Source organism: Hemicordylus capensis, chromosome 4 (genome assembly GCF_027244095.1).
Source record: "Hemicordylus capensis ecotype Gifberg chromosome 4, rHemCap1.1.pri, whole genome shotgun sequence".
In the NCBI taxonomy this organism is placed as follows: domain Eukaryota; kingdom Metazoa; phylum Chordata; class Lepidosauria; order Squamata; family Cordylidae; genus Hemicordylus; species Hemicordylus capensis.
The window spans coordinates 98,595,958-98,612,574 of record NC_069660.1 but is presented as its reverse complement, the minus strand read 5'-3'; the positions used below and the strand labels follow the sequence as shown (position 1 = coordinate 98,612,574).

The window sequence follows — 16,617 nt, the reverse complement described above, 5'->3', positions numbered from 1 at the left end:
AGATTTCTTATTCTACTGCTCTTTATTGTAAATCCCTATGAAGATCAGTCTTGTCTCTATAATTACCCCCATACCCGTTCCAATCCCAACTAAAAAGCACAGGAGAGAGGAAGAAACAAAATATGTGACTATATGATTGCAAAAAATATCCTTGGGATCCAGGGTCCCTGCTGCATGTGTGATGGAAACTGAGTTTGTTGTGTGACTGAGTAATTGTTCCCATCGTTGCATTATAACTACACACAGTGTCATGTTATTGTGACAGCGCACAAAAATATGTCTCTTCTTCTTCTGTGTTTACTGTTACACACAGTTATGTTGCAGATGCTTTGGTAGTTCCCTAGGGCTGTTCATAAGGTAATTGCACATCAGATAGTCAAGCAATCTTTCTGATTTCAATAGCACTTAACAGAGAAGAAATCCCAAATCCAAATTGGGACAGTGGAGGGAAGGCTTTATTGTTTGCAACTGTGCTCAGCTTTGATTTGTGCCTAAACCGATATACAGTATACTTAGAGATGATCTTGGTTTGCAATCTGTCATTTTTCTAATGCATCTCCTGAACATCATTGTGCTGCTCTCTGCTGTCCATTTAAAAAAGAGTACATTAGCGGAGGCTCATATTTTAAAAAAGCACTCATCATTTCTGGATTTGTATTTGCTTTTGGAAGATATATTAGAAAATCAACTTCTCTCTCCACCACATAGATGATAGAAATTTAGAATTTAAAGCACAAAGAATATCAAAACTAGAGTTGCCAGGCTGCAATGTGAGGAAGAGACCTGTTCTTTAAGAGGCAAATTCCATGGTCATTGCAGAGGTGCAACTTCTGTCTTCCTCTGCTACTAGAGTTATGACTGAACTTGAGGGATGCCTACTGAGAAGATGGTAGAGCCCAGTGTTCCAGGCCTTCATCTGTTCAGAGGCATCTAGTGGTCTGCACAGGCACATATATTATCATTACCAAGACTTGCAACATAAAGGTAGACTTGAAAGAGGGAACTGGGTTCTGATGTATTCATAGTTCTGATGAGTTCACCTTCCTTTGTTGTTGTTCAGAAGTGATGGGGGTTGGCTGGTAGGAAGTGACCATGGAGCAGCTTTTTAAAGATTTAGGTTTCTTCTTTGAGTGTAATCTCATATAAATTGATATTCCTAACAGACTTTGAAACAGAATATTATACGCTCACACTGGCTGAATTCAGACGTAACATGAAACTGGAGGTTGGCAATCCCACAGTTTCACTTTTAAACTGTAAATTGCACCACAGATGTTCATCCAAATGTGGTCTGTCAAGCTCTGGTTCCAAGAAAGGGGAGCCCCTCCCTGCTGCTTGGCCACTGAGGCCGATCCCAGAAAGCTCCACAGCCAGACTGTAGGCAAAGCGTCAGCACGTTAGCAGAGTGGTTGCAACTGACATAATATGGAAGGGGGTGTCCTGAGCACGTTTGTACATTTTCGGAGCGGTCTGCCTGCCCTTGGCATGGAAATGGCTTTTAAATCCCTTGAAATGTCATGCCATGCCATGCCATGCCAGCTCTTCTTCAGACAGCGATGGCATCACTGAACCCCCAAAAGCCCTGCACCTAAGTAGTCCTGCCCAAGCATGAAATTGGTATGTGTGTGGTCTGCGGGGGTCGGCCGTTTTGTAGGGAGGATATAGGCCAAGCACAGAATACAAAACAACAGGTGATGTTTTCTTTAGGAGCAAACACCCACCAATTCTGCCTCAAAAAGGGACATATTCCATAACAGACCTGTACACATACGTTCTGAATATGCAATCTGTACACTCACATTCAAAGCTTATGTGTGTTGGGCATGTCTTTGTTTGTTTGTTTAATACATTTCTTTACTGCCCCATATGCAAGTCTCTAGGTGGTTCACAATCTAAAAACACATCAATTAAAACATTAACACAATTAAAACCATTTAAAATACAGATAAAAACTCCAAAACCTAAAACTATAAACTAAAAACGTGACTAAACAGGTATGTTATCAGGTCTTTCTTAAAAACATCTAGAGAAGGGGAGGCTCTAATTTCATTAGGAAGCATGTTCTAAAGTCCTGTGGCAACCCTAGAAAAAGTCTGGTTTGGCGTTACCACCAACCGAGCTGGTGGCAACTACAACTGTAGCTCCCCAGATTAACTTAATAGGTGGTGGAATTCATGAAGAAGGCTGTGTTCTTTTAAATATCTTGGACTCAAGCTGTTCAGAGCTTTACAGGTAATAACCAGCACTTTGTATTTCACTCAGAAACCTTTTGGCAGCCAGTTTAAATGGGTGTAATATGATCTCTTTGGGTAACGCCAGACACCAACCTGGTTGCTTCATTCTGTACCAGCTGCAGTTTCCAGACAACAAAGGCAGCCCAATGTAGAGCATATTGCAGTAGTCAAGTCTGGATGTTACCAGCACATGCGCTACTATTTTAAGGACATTTATCTCCAGAAATGGACATAGCTGGTGCATCAGCCAAAGATGATAGAAAGTCCTCCTGGCCTCTGACTCAATATGAAAGCCTAGGGATTGGTTTGGATCCAGAAATACTCCCAGACTATGTACCTGCTCTTTCTGGAGGAGTGTAACCACATCCAGAACAGGCAGATCTAAGCCACTTCCTAAATTCCGACCTCTCACAATAACTCCGTCTTGCTCAGCCTTCATTTTCTCTCTCCCATCCAGTTCATTATCACCTCCAGGCAGGCATTTAGGGAAGTTAGGCCATTTCCTGATGAAATTGACATGGAGAAATAGATTTGGGTTTCATCAGCATATTGATAAAACCTTACACCAAATCCCCGATGATACCTTATGTAGTTGTTAACTCTTATTGACACTTTATGCTGTGTAAGATTGTTACCCAAATCCATGGTTTTGAATGGCTCAATGCAAAAGGAGATTCTTTGGAAAGAAGAATGACAGAACGAAAACCCAACTCTATAATGAGGCCTACAAGTGTGGTGCATTTGTCGTTTCCTGATATCCATCAGTAAAATGAGACAGATTCTTCACACAAAATAGTTCCCCAACTAAATCTTTATTTCAAAGGGAACTATTTTTATTACTATAATCATTTGCCAGATTCCTAAATTCTAACTATGTCTGCAGCACTTAATCACCTTCATTGTTTTCAGCCACTCAAACAGAATAAAAATTACTTATTGTTGATGAAGCTCATCTCACAAGCTGTTTCACAGTATGTTTTCCATTGCTAGATCAGAATTGTGGGAAGCTGCAGAGGAATATGTGATGGAGTTGATTAAAAAAATATCACTCTGCATCTTGCTGCTCTGTTCACTTAAAGAAAAATCCTAGGAAGTTGCTAACTAGTTTGGTCCAAATCTTGAATGTCTATCTGCTGTACATAATCTGCGCCTCCGGCCGGCCCACCCACCATGACTGCCCCCCCCCCCATGCTGGCATGACCAGCTTTCTGGCCGGCCCTCCCCCTGCTGCTAGCTTCTTCCCCCCACCCCATGCTTTCTGGCCGGCCAGAAAGCTGGCCCGCCACCTCCTATGGCGGGCGGCCCAGGCCGGCCCACCACCTTCTCCCGCCTCCTCCTCCAGGCGGGCAGCTGGATCAGGCCGGCCCACCACAGCCACCTCCTGCCAACCAGCGGCCGGGCCAGGGCCAGGCCAGCCTGCCACCGCCTCCTCTTCCCAGCGGGCAGCTGGGCCAGGTTGGCCCGCTGCCACCTCCTCTCACCTCCTCCTCCCGGTGGGCAGCCAGGCTGGCCCACTGCTGCCTCCTCCGGCCGACCGGCAGCCAGGACAGGGCCAGGGCCACGTCCAGACTGGCATGCCGCCGCCTCCTCCTCTTGGCGGCCAGGCCAGGCCAGCCTGCACTGCCTCCTCTGGCTGACCAGTGGCCAGGCCAGGGCCAGGTCAGCCTGCCACCACCTACTCTAGCCGACCGGCGGACAGGCTGGCCTGCCGCCACTGCTGCCATTGTCTCCTATCCCCACCGCTATACCCTGGCAGCTGCTCTCACGAGAGCTGCCATCCATGGGATTAGCGACAGGTATGTTAAGAGAATTAAATATATAGATATGTGCTTTAACAAATGGTGTGTAGCAATTGTCTAAATAGAATAAATCTTTTAAAGAATGCACAGTGCAGCTAATGGGAAACTATATATTTTTGATGACAAACTATAGTGGGTATTTATGCCTAATTCTCATACACTCATTAATTTCTCAAATATGAAATATGTTCTTCACACTTGGAAGATTAATTTGGATGCCTATCTTTATATTTATACCATCTTTGTGCATGAGTTCAAAGCAAATAGCTGATAATGTTATCAAAATATGACAATACGTTGTGATTTTATGGGTGTATGTGCTCCCTTAGGATCATTTCAGGACAGTAAGGAAGGAGGAAACTGCCTTTATTTATTATTTTTATATCACTTTTACGCGCGCGCACACACACACACAAATCACAGAGCGGATTACATAGCAAAAGGAATGAGAAGATAGTTCACAATCTAAAAATGCTTCCTAGTGAGATCTTTTTTTTTTTTAACTTCGTCTTTGTCTGCTGCTTCATCTTATGATGATTGAAATTGATTTTTCTTTTTTTCTTTTTATCTCAGCTGATGAAATATCCAGGGGGTGCCCCTTGACCTGTAGTCCTATATGATGAAGTGATACCAAAAGCGGAGATTATCATCTTGAGATAACAGCAATAGGGCATTATGAGTAAGAGCAACAGCATGAACAGACTTTGTTGAGGCAGTAAGTGTAGCTTGAATGTCTTTACAAGCCATTTCCATGAACAAGTAAAACTGAGCAAGAGTTGGGATCTTTTAGGCTGAATGTTGATTCTCTCTCTCTCTCTCTCTCTCTCACATGAAAATCCCAGTCCAAACCACAAAAGAGAGAAACATGCTGTTTTCACAGGTAGTTTCCAGACTTTGCCAGACTACCAAAAAAAAAGGGAAATCCCAGAAAAACATTCTCATTAGGAAAAGCATGGAGTTGGGTTATGGTTCAAACAAACTTTGGCAGTTTTCTTGGGTACTTTTAGACAGTCTGAACTTTGTGGGATAGGCGCCGTGCTTGCAAACTGCAAGCCTGGATTATTTGTGTGTGGGTATGTTGTGTGTGCCATTATCCGGAATATATTCCTGTCAGTTTGCTAGTACTATTCATTTTTCATGTTTTGAGGATAAACAGTTAGAATTAGAAACTAAAATATCTATCATCTTAAGTAAAAGGTATTATGTAATAGTATGCTAGATGTGTATATAAAAATTAAAACTAAAATTAGTTTAATCTGTTGAAAGCAAGTCCAAACAAGGAGTTTTCAGATGCTTTTTGAAGGTGCATAAGTCTTAAAATTTGATGAATTCCCAGTTGGTAAAGGAGTTCTAGAACTGAGAGCTACTAAGGATCTCTTTATGTTCTTTTGTTGTCTGAACTTGCTGCATTGCTGGTACAGTCAAAACATTTTTGTGTGTGTTGATCTTTAGCCTTTCAAGAGAATGTGGGAAAAAGAATGGTGTTTGAGGTTTGAGGAGCTGAAGTCCATAAGGATTTTATAGATAAATCCAAATCAGTGCTTTGGATTATGAGTAAAACATTCACTTATGACCTCCAATGCTATAGCTCATTGTTACATTTCTTTGTTTCTGTAGTGCCAGATGGCTCAAAAATGGCAGAGTCAGGAGCAACTGTTCCTTTCTAAATGAGCTGCAACCCCCACTCCCGTTCTTGATTTCCATCACAACACCCACTTACTGAAATAATCTGTAATTCTTATACAGTGTTCTGGATCAAGAGAGCGCAGCTTCCAGACCTAGCTATGAAGATTTATGTCATAATTGGTAAACACCTATTGGTAATGCTACTTTTTGTGACCAGGCTAGGCAGATACTTGATTGGAAAAAGATGATTTGTCAGTTTTTAAAAAAGGGAGTGGAATTGTATCATTGTTCTGTCAAACTCAATGCTGTCTACACTGACGGATAGTGGCTCTCCAGGATTTCAGCCAGGAGTCTTTTTGAACCCTACCTGAAAATGTCAGGAATTGACCACGGACCCTTTGCATACAAAACATGTGCTCTTCTTCTGAGCCATGGCCCCTTCCCCAGTGAACTGGCCTGCATGGCTCAGTCTTCAGCAACAGGGTCAGTATTTAACTGTGGGAAAAGGCTCCTGAAGAATATCAAAATGTTTTTACTTGGAAAAAAATTGGATGATGACTCAGAAGACTAGAGGGAAAGGTCTTGGTGGAAATTGAGGTTCTCTGCACCTATAATAGTATGTTTCTGTGGGATGAGTAATTTTTTAGAAGTGCTATCCTTTGGTACCTTTTCTTTAGGGTAAATAACCTTTTGTTTGAAAAAAGTATGAAGGCAGTGCATGAGAATCCTAAATGTTCTAAAGGAAAATGTAATTGATGTAGTTCATATATAAAGGTCTTATACAGTCCCTTGTAGCCACCTAATGGTGCAGCAAGGAAGTAACTTGCCTAGGGAGCTGGTTCGAATCCCCACTGGTATGTTTCCCAGACTATGGGACTATGTTTCCCAGACTATGGGAAACACCTACATAGGGCAGCAGCGATATAGGAAGATGCTGAAAGGCATCATCTCATACTGTGCGGGAGATGGCAACTGTAAACCCCTTCTGTACTCTACCAAAGAAAACCACATGGCTCTGTGGTTGCCAGGAGTCGACACCGACTCGACGGCACAACTTTACTTTACAGTTCCTTGTATTTGACAGAGGATTGTAAACTACAGAGGATTATTTAAACCCAAGAAGCTTCACATGCACAAATATAACCAAGCTGATACTGATTTTTCAATTTTACTATATGCTGGGTATGAAGAAACCTTTCATTGCTTATTGTTTTGTCGCATATGGTCATCTACTGTACACTGTACTGCTGGCAGTAATACCTCAAGAGCAATCCAAGTACCACTTCAGAGTTTTCTACTGCAGTCCATCAGAAATGAATAGGATTATAATTTTCTAAGTACTAGAATTGCCATTTTAGCTTATTGTAGGAAGACAGATTTCACACTAACACACACAGTTTATATGAATAGGTTTATGGCACTTTATAATGAACCACCATCACTCCCATTGCTAGAGATTTCACCAATGTCCTTACCTCTCTGCCCCCCAGTCACAATCCATGAAATAAAATATTTAATTGCACAGCTGAAGAGAGGGAAATCTCTTGGCTATGATTATATCCCCCCGATCTCTTGCTGTCTAATATAGAATGGTGGGCCCCTATTCTGGCAGCATTATTTACATATATAGATTGAACGGCTCACATTCCTGATGATTGGGGTCTTGCCACTGTTGTCCCAATACACAAAAAAGGAACACGGGACAACCCGGGCAACTATAGACCGATAAGTTTGCTCACTATAATAAGTAAATTGTACGCAAAGCACGTATGCATTAAGCTGTGTGAGTGGATGGATCAGGAAGGCATTATAGAACTGGAACAGGCAGGGCTTACTGCAGGTAGGTCAGTAATGGATCACTGCATTGTGTTACAACACATAATAGAAAGATACGTGTATGAGAGGAAAACACCCCTCTATGCAGCCTTCATCGACTTCCGAATGGCTTTTGACTCTATATCTAGAGGAATTCTCCAGGCCAAGTTATCTATAATAATAGTAGTAATAATAATATTAATAATAATTTGATTTCTATCTCTGTTTACACAGAGAAATAATAAATAAATAAGATGGCTCCCTGTCCCCAAAGGGACAGACATTCTAAAAAGAAACACAAGATAGACACCATTAACAGTCACTGGAGGTACTGTGCTGGGGTGGATAGGGCCAGTTACTCTCCCCCTGCTAAATAAAGAGAATCACCACTGTAAAAGGTGCCTCTTTGCCCAGTTAGCAGGGGTAAAACCCTAAAAGCAGGGGTAAATCTAAAACCTCAATTGACAAAAGACTATTGTTACTAATTTATAAATTATATGAGAACTCAACCCTTTGTATACGGCTTAACTCTGCAGGTCAACTTTCAAGGAAGATACCCACAAATAGGGGAGTTAGACAGGGTTTAATCTTAGCTCCCTTCCTATTCAATTTTTATGTGAACAGTTTAAACCAGCAGTTGCAAAGTTCTGACATACATGCACCTAAACTGACAGACAAACATCTGCCTATACTCATGTATGCTGATGACGCTGTAATCCTATCACAAACTAGAATAGGGTTAAAAAGAGCTTTTTGGGTGTTTTGGCAAGCCACTGCAAGAAAGAACAATTAGTAATAAACAATTCTAAGATAAAAATTCTCTGTTTTAAACATCAGTCTTTTAACTGGTCAATTGAAGATCACAAAGTAGACCAAGTAAAGCAAATCAAATACCTTGGGATAGTGTTTCAATTCAACGGCTACAAAACGGTCCGTATTAGATCGGTAGTTGATACAGCCAAACGTAGTATTTTAGCCATTCTGAAATTCTTCTAGTCCCAGGGAGGGAACTGCATTCCTGCTGCCATTAAACTTTATAAGGCTAAAGTGATTCCCCAACTCCTTTACGGGACTCAATTGAGACCATATACCAACTTTAAAGATTTGGAAAAAATTCAAACCGTTTTTTAAAGAACTGTATTTGGTGTACCCAACTGTGTTTCCAATTCGGTGATACTCATGGAGGTGGGCATACTTAAATTGGAAACCAGGGCTTGGCTCCTAAGGATATTTTATTGGATTAAACTTCATCTGCATCTGTTAGGGCTAATTCCAAAGCTTCTTGTGGCTGAGTCTCAGGCATCTTGGTCTTGCAAAACGATAGATAAACTTTGCCAATGCGGCCTATCACCCACTCTATTACTAGAGAGCGGTGAGAATACAGCCTGCAGTTTAGTACGACAGAGATTAGTCGATATAGACATTCAGGAAGAGAAGGCTTGTTTACCACCTTTTTATAAACAAGTATATGCTAAGATGGATCTTGCCCCAGCAATGTATTTATTTACGATCACCGTGAGTAAATTCAGATGGGCCTTCTCCAGGGCCAGGTTCAATGCTTGCCCATCTGCAATGCTTTATGGGAAATATTTGAAACTATTATATGAAGAACGGAAATGCCCCTGTGGAAAGGCGATCGAAACCATGGCCAACATACTTTTAAAGTGTTCAGTATATCAAAACTTGAGATCTCAATTAATCAGCCCACTGATAAATGATATGAGGGGACAACCTGAGGATCTTGTTGTAGTATATTTATTAGCAGATAAAGATGCAACTGCTTCATATGTTGTGGCTAAATTTTGTTATGTAGTCACCAGACTAAGAACTTCAAAAGAACAGAATACAGTTTTGAGTTCCTTAGTGTTAATTTTAAATTATGTATATACACTTATGGCTTTCCAGTGCCGTCATTTTATTTTATTCTTATGTGTAATTATTATTACTCTAAAGCCTTAATTATACTAAAGCCATAACTAACTAAACTAAACTTAGCTAAAGCCATAATTACACTTATGTGTAATTGACTTTCAATTAATTTTTTTCTTTTAACTATGTAAAGATTTTTATTTCTCTTTTGGTCAAAGACCATAAATAAAGTATGATGATGATGATATATGAATAGGAATATGACAAATATTTATATACCACTTTTCAACAAAAGTTCCCAAAGCATTTTACATCAATACTTGTTGATTGTATTTTGCAGATATGTAATGGGATGTTGATATATAATGAAACTGGTTAGTGTAAAAGGAGCAGAAAAACATGTTTGGTACACTTCAGCCCAAGGGGTCAGAACCTTCTTCAGTTTTAATTGAAGCTACTATAGAAAAAGTTATAGAACACACTTATCAGTTGTTTTAAATAAATTAATATACTTCTGTTTATGATTTTACTGTGGGAATTGAAATGCAGTTTGTTTAATGGGCATAGCATCTCTCTCTCTCTCTCTCTCTCTCTCTCTCTCTCTCTCTCTCTCTAGATATGGTCACACACTAGCAAATAACACCATACAGGTCAAACGAGGGGAGATCTCTCTCTCTCTCTATATATATCTATATATAACATGAATATAACCCCCTACGTGCAACCTGTACAGCTTGTGAGGAAACTAAATCGTTTCCTCCCAGAGCCTCTGGATGGGGTGGTTTATAAATGTAATAAATAATAATAATAATAAATGATGTCGAATTTTACTAGCGATCAGACAGTATTTGGCAACATTTAAGGAAATCTTATCCTTCTGGTCAGAGAGCAAAATTTTTACATAAAATAAATCTCTATAGCCTGGGAATTGTTTAAAAGAGGAAATATGTAAAGCTGATGAGAATCCCTATAAAACACAGTATAATAAGACAGGAGATATAGTTGCAATGGCACCTGTTGCACAAGGGCAAAGTTGTTAAGCAGTTGTTGGGATTATTTTCCTAAACTTCCCTTCCAAAATTTCTGAGGGTAACATTAAAATGAGCTAAAGTAAGCATCCTGCAGTATTTAGGAAACTGTAATTTGTGTTAAATATCTAGCAGGGTTAGAACTAATAGGTTGGCTTCCAAGGAAAACTCCATTGGGAATCAAAGATTTTTCAATTTGTCCCTCCATATCAAAGACACATTATTAAAGTACCATTTTGGCTTGGGCATACCCCAGGCTTAGTAAAACCTCTGGGCTAAGTCTGTATAAATTTAGCTTCTGGCTAAAATTATCTAATAATACTAGGGAAGCTAAGTCCAAGGGATAGAAATTTAACTTTAACCAACAGTTGAAAACACTTAACCATACTCTGGACTCAATCTTAGAAACACCCGCTTCCAAACAGAAAACTTAATTGAATATGTTATGGGGCCCTTGAAAAATATTACTCAAAAATTGTTTGAACTGATTCTAATGCTACTGGATTACTGAATGGACTGAGTTGGGCCCCATAAAGGAGCTGAGCTTGGGATTTAGCTAAAAAATAATTTAATTGTGGTGGGAACAAAATGGTGGAGAAAGAGAGAGTTCCTATATCCCACCCAAATTAGGGCACCATCCTCATATACAAAAGGCCTGCTATGCCAAGGCAAGATTTTATGATGTACAAAAGGAGCAACACATTGATCAGTGAAAGGCCAGCCCAACAGAGGCGTAACTAGGGAAAACAGCGCCCAGGGCAAGCACTGAAATGGCGCCCCCCCTGCCCCCCAACATACTACATTATACTTAGGTTTTTCCTCACAAGCGCCCGCCGCCGCCAAGCTAGGCCACTGACTGGCCGCCAGGCGCCAGCAAAGCAATGGGGGGGGCGTGGGTGGCACGGAAGGGACCGCTCGTGGGGGAGGGGGTGCCGACGCACTCCCTTGACTGCTGCAGCGCTGCTGCACCGAGCAGGAAACATTAGTATTAACAAAAAATTAAAAAAAATTAAAAATATTTTTTTGTCATGGCCGCGCCCCCCACGTGACCAGAAAATATGGCGCCTGGGGCACGTGCCCCCCCTGCCCCCCCTATAGTTACGCCTCTGCAGCCCAATAACTGTAGCTGGAAGAAGAAGTCCTCATCCGTTACCCTCTAAAAGGGGAATTTTTTCATCTTAATAGCCTGATAGGATTTGGGGGGGGGGGTGTCAGTTGACAGCAAAGTTGTCAAAAGAAAAGAGTCAAAATCAACAGAATACACTGCAAATTTAGCCTAAATAATAACTGGGGAAAGCAGAACAATGACGTCATAATTTTTGCAGCTCGAGGGCGAGCTGCCTGCATAATTGCAACTCGAAGGCGAGCTGCCTGCTGCCTGCTGCCTGTTCCCTGTACCCAGCAGAGGAGGAAGACCACTCACCAGCAAGAGGCACAGGGTGAGAGCCTGTGCGGGGGTGCTGGGTGTGACTCCTCTGCTGTTTGTCATCTGCTGCCTGCCTGTGGGACTTCTGTCTGCCAGATCTGTTACAGCTGAGTGTTAGCAGGACTGGGGTCCTGGGCTTCCATCTTTCCGCCCCTGGACTACAGAGGAGACTGCCAGTGGTGGCGGGGGCGGGGCCACCACCAAAGGGGCGGCACCAAAGGGGGTCCCCCTTTGGGGAGCAACGAGGGCGAGGGCCATCCCCCCTGCTTCAGTATTTTTAAGGTTGGGGGTTGGCTGAGATAAGGCTTGGGTTGGATTTGTTTTGAATGTTTTGGAGCCTGTCTGGAGATGGGGAGATCGGAGGATGTGTCCATTGGTCTCGGTGCGGCTATTCCAGTGGTGGTGGGGAATAGAAGAAGTTACGTTGGCAGGTCAGCAGGCTGTTGCAGGGGAAGGGAAATCAGAAACTTAATAGCTGTTTCCCCTTCCAGCTGCCCTGTCAGCTCTTTGACCTTGGGGAGCAGTGCCAACAACCCGCAGAACCTTGCCTTGCTCCTTTGTAACGCCAGGTCAGTCCAAAACAAATCTGAAGTAATCCATGACTTGATCAGGGATGAAGGGGCTGACCTGGTGTGTATCACAGAGACTTGGTTTGGGGAGGCTGGGGGCCCAGTTTGGGCCCAGCTTCTCCCTCCAGGGTACTCTGTAGAGGAGCAGCTAAGGGAGTGTGGGCGGGGCGGTGGAGTAGCTGTGGTCTTTAAGGATAATATCTCCCTTACCAGGGAGTGTCTTATCATATTGAATGTATGTACGTACATTTGGGGACCAGGGATAGATTGGGACTTCTGTTGGTGTACCGATCACCCCGCTGCCCAACAGAGTCCCTAACTGAGCTCACGGAATTGGTCTCGGGTTTGGCGTTGAGACCAGGCTTATGGTGCTAGGGGACTTCAATATCCACTTTGGGACCGGGTTGACTGGTACAGCTCAGGAGTTCATAGCAGCCATGACTACTATGGGCCTATCCCAAGTGGTCTCTGGACCGACACATGTGCAGCTCAGGAGTTCATAGCAGCCATGACAACTATGGGCTTATCCCAAGTGGTCTCTGGACCAACTCTGGACCGGCACACAGGTCACACTCTTGATCTGATCTTTCATTCTGATGAGGGTGGTGTTCCGTGGGTGGGGACTCCTGTGATCTCCCCATTGTCATGGATGGACCACCATTTGGTTAAGGTCAGACTCACAGTTGCGTCCCACCTCTGCAGGGGTGAGGGACCTATTAGAATGGCCCATCCAAAAAGGTTAGTGGATGCAATAGGATTCCAAGAAGCCTTGGAAGGATTTAATGTTGGCCCTGCCGGCGATCCGGTTGATGCCCTGGTGGAGAATTGGAATAATCAGCTCACCAGGGCAGTAGACATGATCGCTCCTAAGCTTCCTCTCCGACCCGCTTCAAAAATGGCTCCTTGGTATATGGAAGATCTACGGGAGCTGAAGCGGTAAGGTAGACGACTGGAGCGCAAGTGGAAGAAGACTCGACTTGAATCCGACAGATTATGACATAAAGCACATTTAAAGATCTATGCTCTGGCTATACATGCAGCAAAGAAGTGTTTCTTTTCTGCCCGTATTGCTTCCACAGGCTCTCATCCAGCAGAGCTATTCAGGGTTGTGAAGGGGCTAGTAAGGCCCCCTGCTCCCCTGAATCAGAATTTGGAAGCATCAGTTGCCCGCTGTGATGCTTTTAATGAGTTTTTTGTGAACAAAGTCTCTTGTATTCGGGAAGGGCCAGAAATCTCACGAGAAGCGAGACTTCTGTAGCTGCTTCTGGGGGTAAACGGGAAAGAAAATGGCGGCGTGCGGCTGTGACCCGCACCGGAGGCCACACAGGGAAGGAAGAAGCCACGGGAGGAAACCTTGTGGAGCTGTCTGCCGGCAAGCCGGACAGGCTCTTGGTGCCAGCAGCCCAGAAAGGCAACAACGAAAGGGTCATGCCGGCGAGAGTAGGTGGCGGAACAGACAAGCGGGCGGGCAGAGAAACAGTGGCGGGGAGAGAAAGCGGCAGTGAGTGAGATGCAGATGTGCTGCAGAAAATTTGGTTCAGATTGGTTACGCGGACCACAAGTTAGCCCATTTACACCTGAAAAGTTTACACGTCTGACATCTTGGATCAGGGTCAATGACATCATCACAAACTATGCCATTGAGGTGTCCCTGTGTGTCACTCACTGCAACTGTACCTAATTTGGTTTAAATCGATTAGACACTCCACAAATTAGCCCACATGCGCCTCAGATGTTCACATGGCCGCCATCCTGAACTGGAGTGGATGACAACATCACACACCATGCCACTTGGGCATCCTTATGTGTCCCTGCAGCTGTAGCAAATTTGGTTCAAATCAGTTAAGCGGTTCACAAGTTAGCCCATTTGTGCCTCAAATCTTTTACACATCCACCATCTTGGATCGAGGTGGATGACATTATCACAAACTATGCAGTTGAGGTGTCCCTATGTGTCCCTACAACTGTGCCCGATTTGGTTCATATTGGTCCAGGCGTTGCGAAGTTAATAGGGGGGACACACGGACACACACACAGAGAATGCTGGGTGATCTCATAAGCCTAAAGTAGGCTAAAAATGGCGCTGACACCGCAGCAGGACAAGGAAGCAAGTACAAAGAGGTGAAGAGATGCAAAACAATCAACAAAAGACTAGAAGGTAGAGGATTTTTTTAATTGACCTTTCACTTCCAGAAAAACTGGAACTTTCACATTAAAAATCAACCCTCATAATTTGGCACAATACTGGTTCTAACACCATCCCTCCCCTTTTGAAGGAAAGAAGTCCGAACTACCAACCACCTAAACTTGAGATCAGAGATGCCACTCCTTCTGCATAAAGACATTGCTTCTTAGATGAAGACACTCACTTGCAGCCTGATCCTATGCATGTTTACTTGGAAGTAAGCAAATTCAACTGAGTGACATCCAGACTATGTTAGTCATTACTGAGTCCAATTGAGTTTAACGGGACCCATGAGTCATTACTATCTTTTATTTTTTATTTTACTGGTGTATAGTCATGAATAACTAGTCTGGATGTTGCCCACTGAATGCAAATAAGCATTCAAAGGATTTTAACCATAATTTGTTACAACATAATACCTCCATCAAATAACTTTAAATAGAAGATAAACTCTGAAACCTACAGTACAGGCCAGCAAGAACAAATGTAGAACAATCAAGAAAGACACAGAGAACTGGCAATATATGAAGTATTCCCATATGGGCATGAGAATTATAAGGCTTTCACCAGCTAAAATGCTCAGATACTGTTTCCTTAAGATAAGGAAACTTGTGCAGAGAACCTCACACATGTGCCGTATTTCACCAGTTCACTTGTCACATCATCTCCTTTCACCAATACAAAATAAAAGAAGCTCAAACTAGACGGATGGACTAATCTGGCTACAGCATACTGGGTGGTTGTTTTTAGTGCACTGTTTATGTTGTCGCTAGCACTACATCTAGCTACCTCTGACTTCCTATCCGGTATGTAGTTTGCCTCTTTTGCTTGAGTCTTGCTTTGTGACTTATGTGGTACTTTATCGGGGATGGGGAAAAGCTTGCATTATTGCTATAAAGCAATCCCTTTAACATATTACAGTATGTAATCCTTGGCAAGTTAACTACATGCGGAGTGAAGAAGAATTGCCTTTGATAGTTCCAAATTTATCTGGCACTAATTAGGGCTTAATAAGGGGGGGGGATACAGGCAGCAATTAATTCCCAGGTGCACTAACAAGGTACAAAAAAGTAGGATTCTTGCATGACATTGCCGGTGTCATTGTAAAACAGTAACTGACTAGCTGAAAATCCACCAGCAAATGAGGGTGACACTCTCAGAGGAAGAAAAGTCATCCATGCTGTATTTTGCACAATGAAAAGGGGGAAATATAGATTCTGGAAAGGTCCCTAATTTCATGGTTTGGCAGATGCATAGTTAGGACACCAGATGAAGTCATGCCTATCAGGTGAATCTCATTCTGCAGTGAGGTATTAATCTGCTGCTGATACACTTTACAGTTTGAAGGAGAATAATGGCATATATAGAAGATAGCAGGTTTCAGTCCCATCTGTACATTGGAGCAAGGACAAGAGGAAAGGATATAATTTAACTGCATATTTTATTGTATAAAAGTGAACTGAAAATTGAAATATTAATAAAATATTTGGCTGTTGATGAACTAAACAGCAGTTCACTTTTATGAAGATAAGTTAGATCACATTAAAGTTTTAAAAGAACAGTGTGTTTTCTGTAATTATCCTGATGCTAGATTTAATTGAGGACACGGCTGAAAAACTAGGAAAACAAGATAATAACTTGCCCCAAGTCATACCAATTTGCAATTGACACGGCTAATCATGAAGGCCAATAATTGGTACAAAAGGCAAGAAAATGCAGACAAAACACTGATACACCTTTTTTGCAACCATATTTTGGTGCCCATATACTCTTCCTTATCCCCATTTTGCATTCACTCCTTTAAGAAATGAAACTGAAGAGGGTGAACAGCAAAGTATTATTAACTGGAATAACATGCCTCTTTGCTGTTTTGAATGTGATGGTCATTTCTTGAACAGTACTTGAAAATACTGTATTTACCTGAATCCAAGATTAGGTTTTTCAAAAAAATTAAATGTTAGAAATCCAGGGGTTGTCTTAAATTCAGAGTCTTCTTCCTTTCAGTAAATAAAATATAACCTGTATTTTTTAAGTGTGTCATCTTAAACTCAGAGTTGTTTTCGATT

General features: G+C 42.3%; 1 protein-coding gene across 22 annotated transcripts in view; it reads left to right on the top strand.

The window, feature by feature from the left end:
- The window catches only part of DAB1 (DAB adaptor protein 1), a 1,026,794-nt gene that overhangs the window by 645,603 nt on the left and 364,574 nt on the right, over nucleotides 1-16,617 (top strand). For 3 of the 22 annotated variants that reach the window (XM_053244288.1, XM_053244290.1, XM_053244276.1), the window contains exon 2: nucleotides 4,607-4,748. The exons of the other annotated variants lie outside the window; for them this stretch is intronic. The gene's annotated coding sequence lies outside the window, so the exon portion shown is untranslated. The remainder of the gene's footprint in view (nucleotides 1-4,606; nucleotides 4,749-16,617) is intronic. 22 annotated transcript variants of the gene reach the window in all.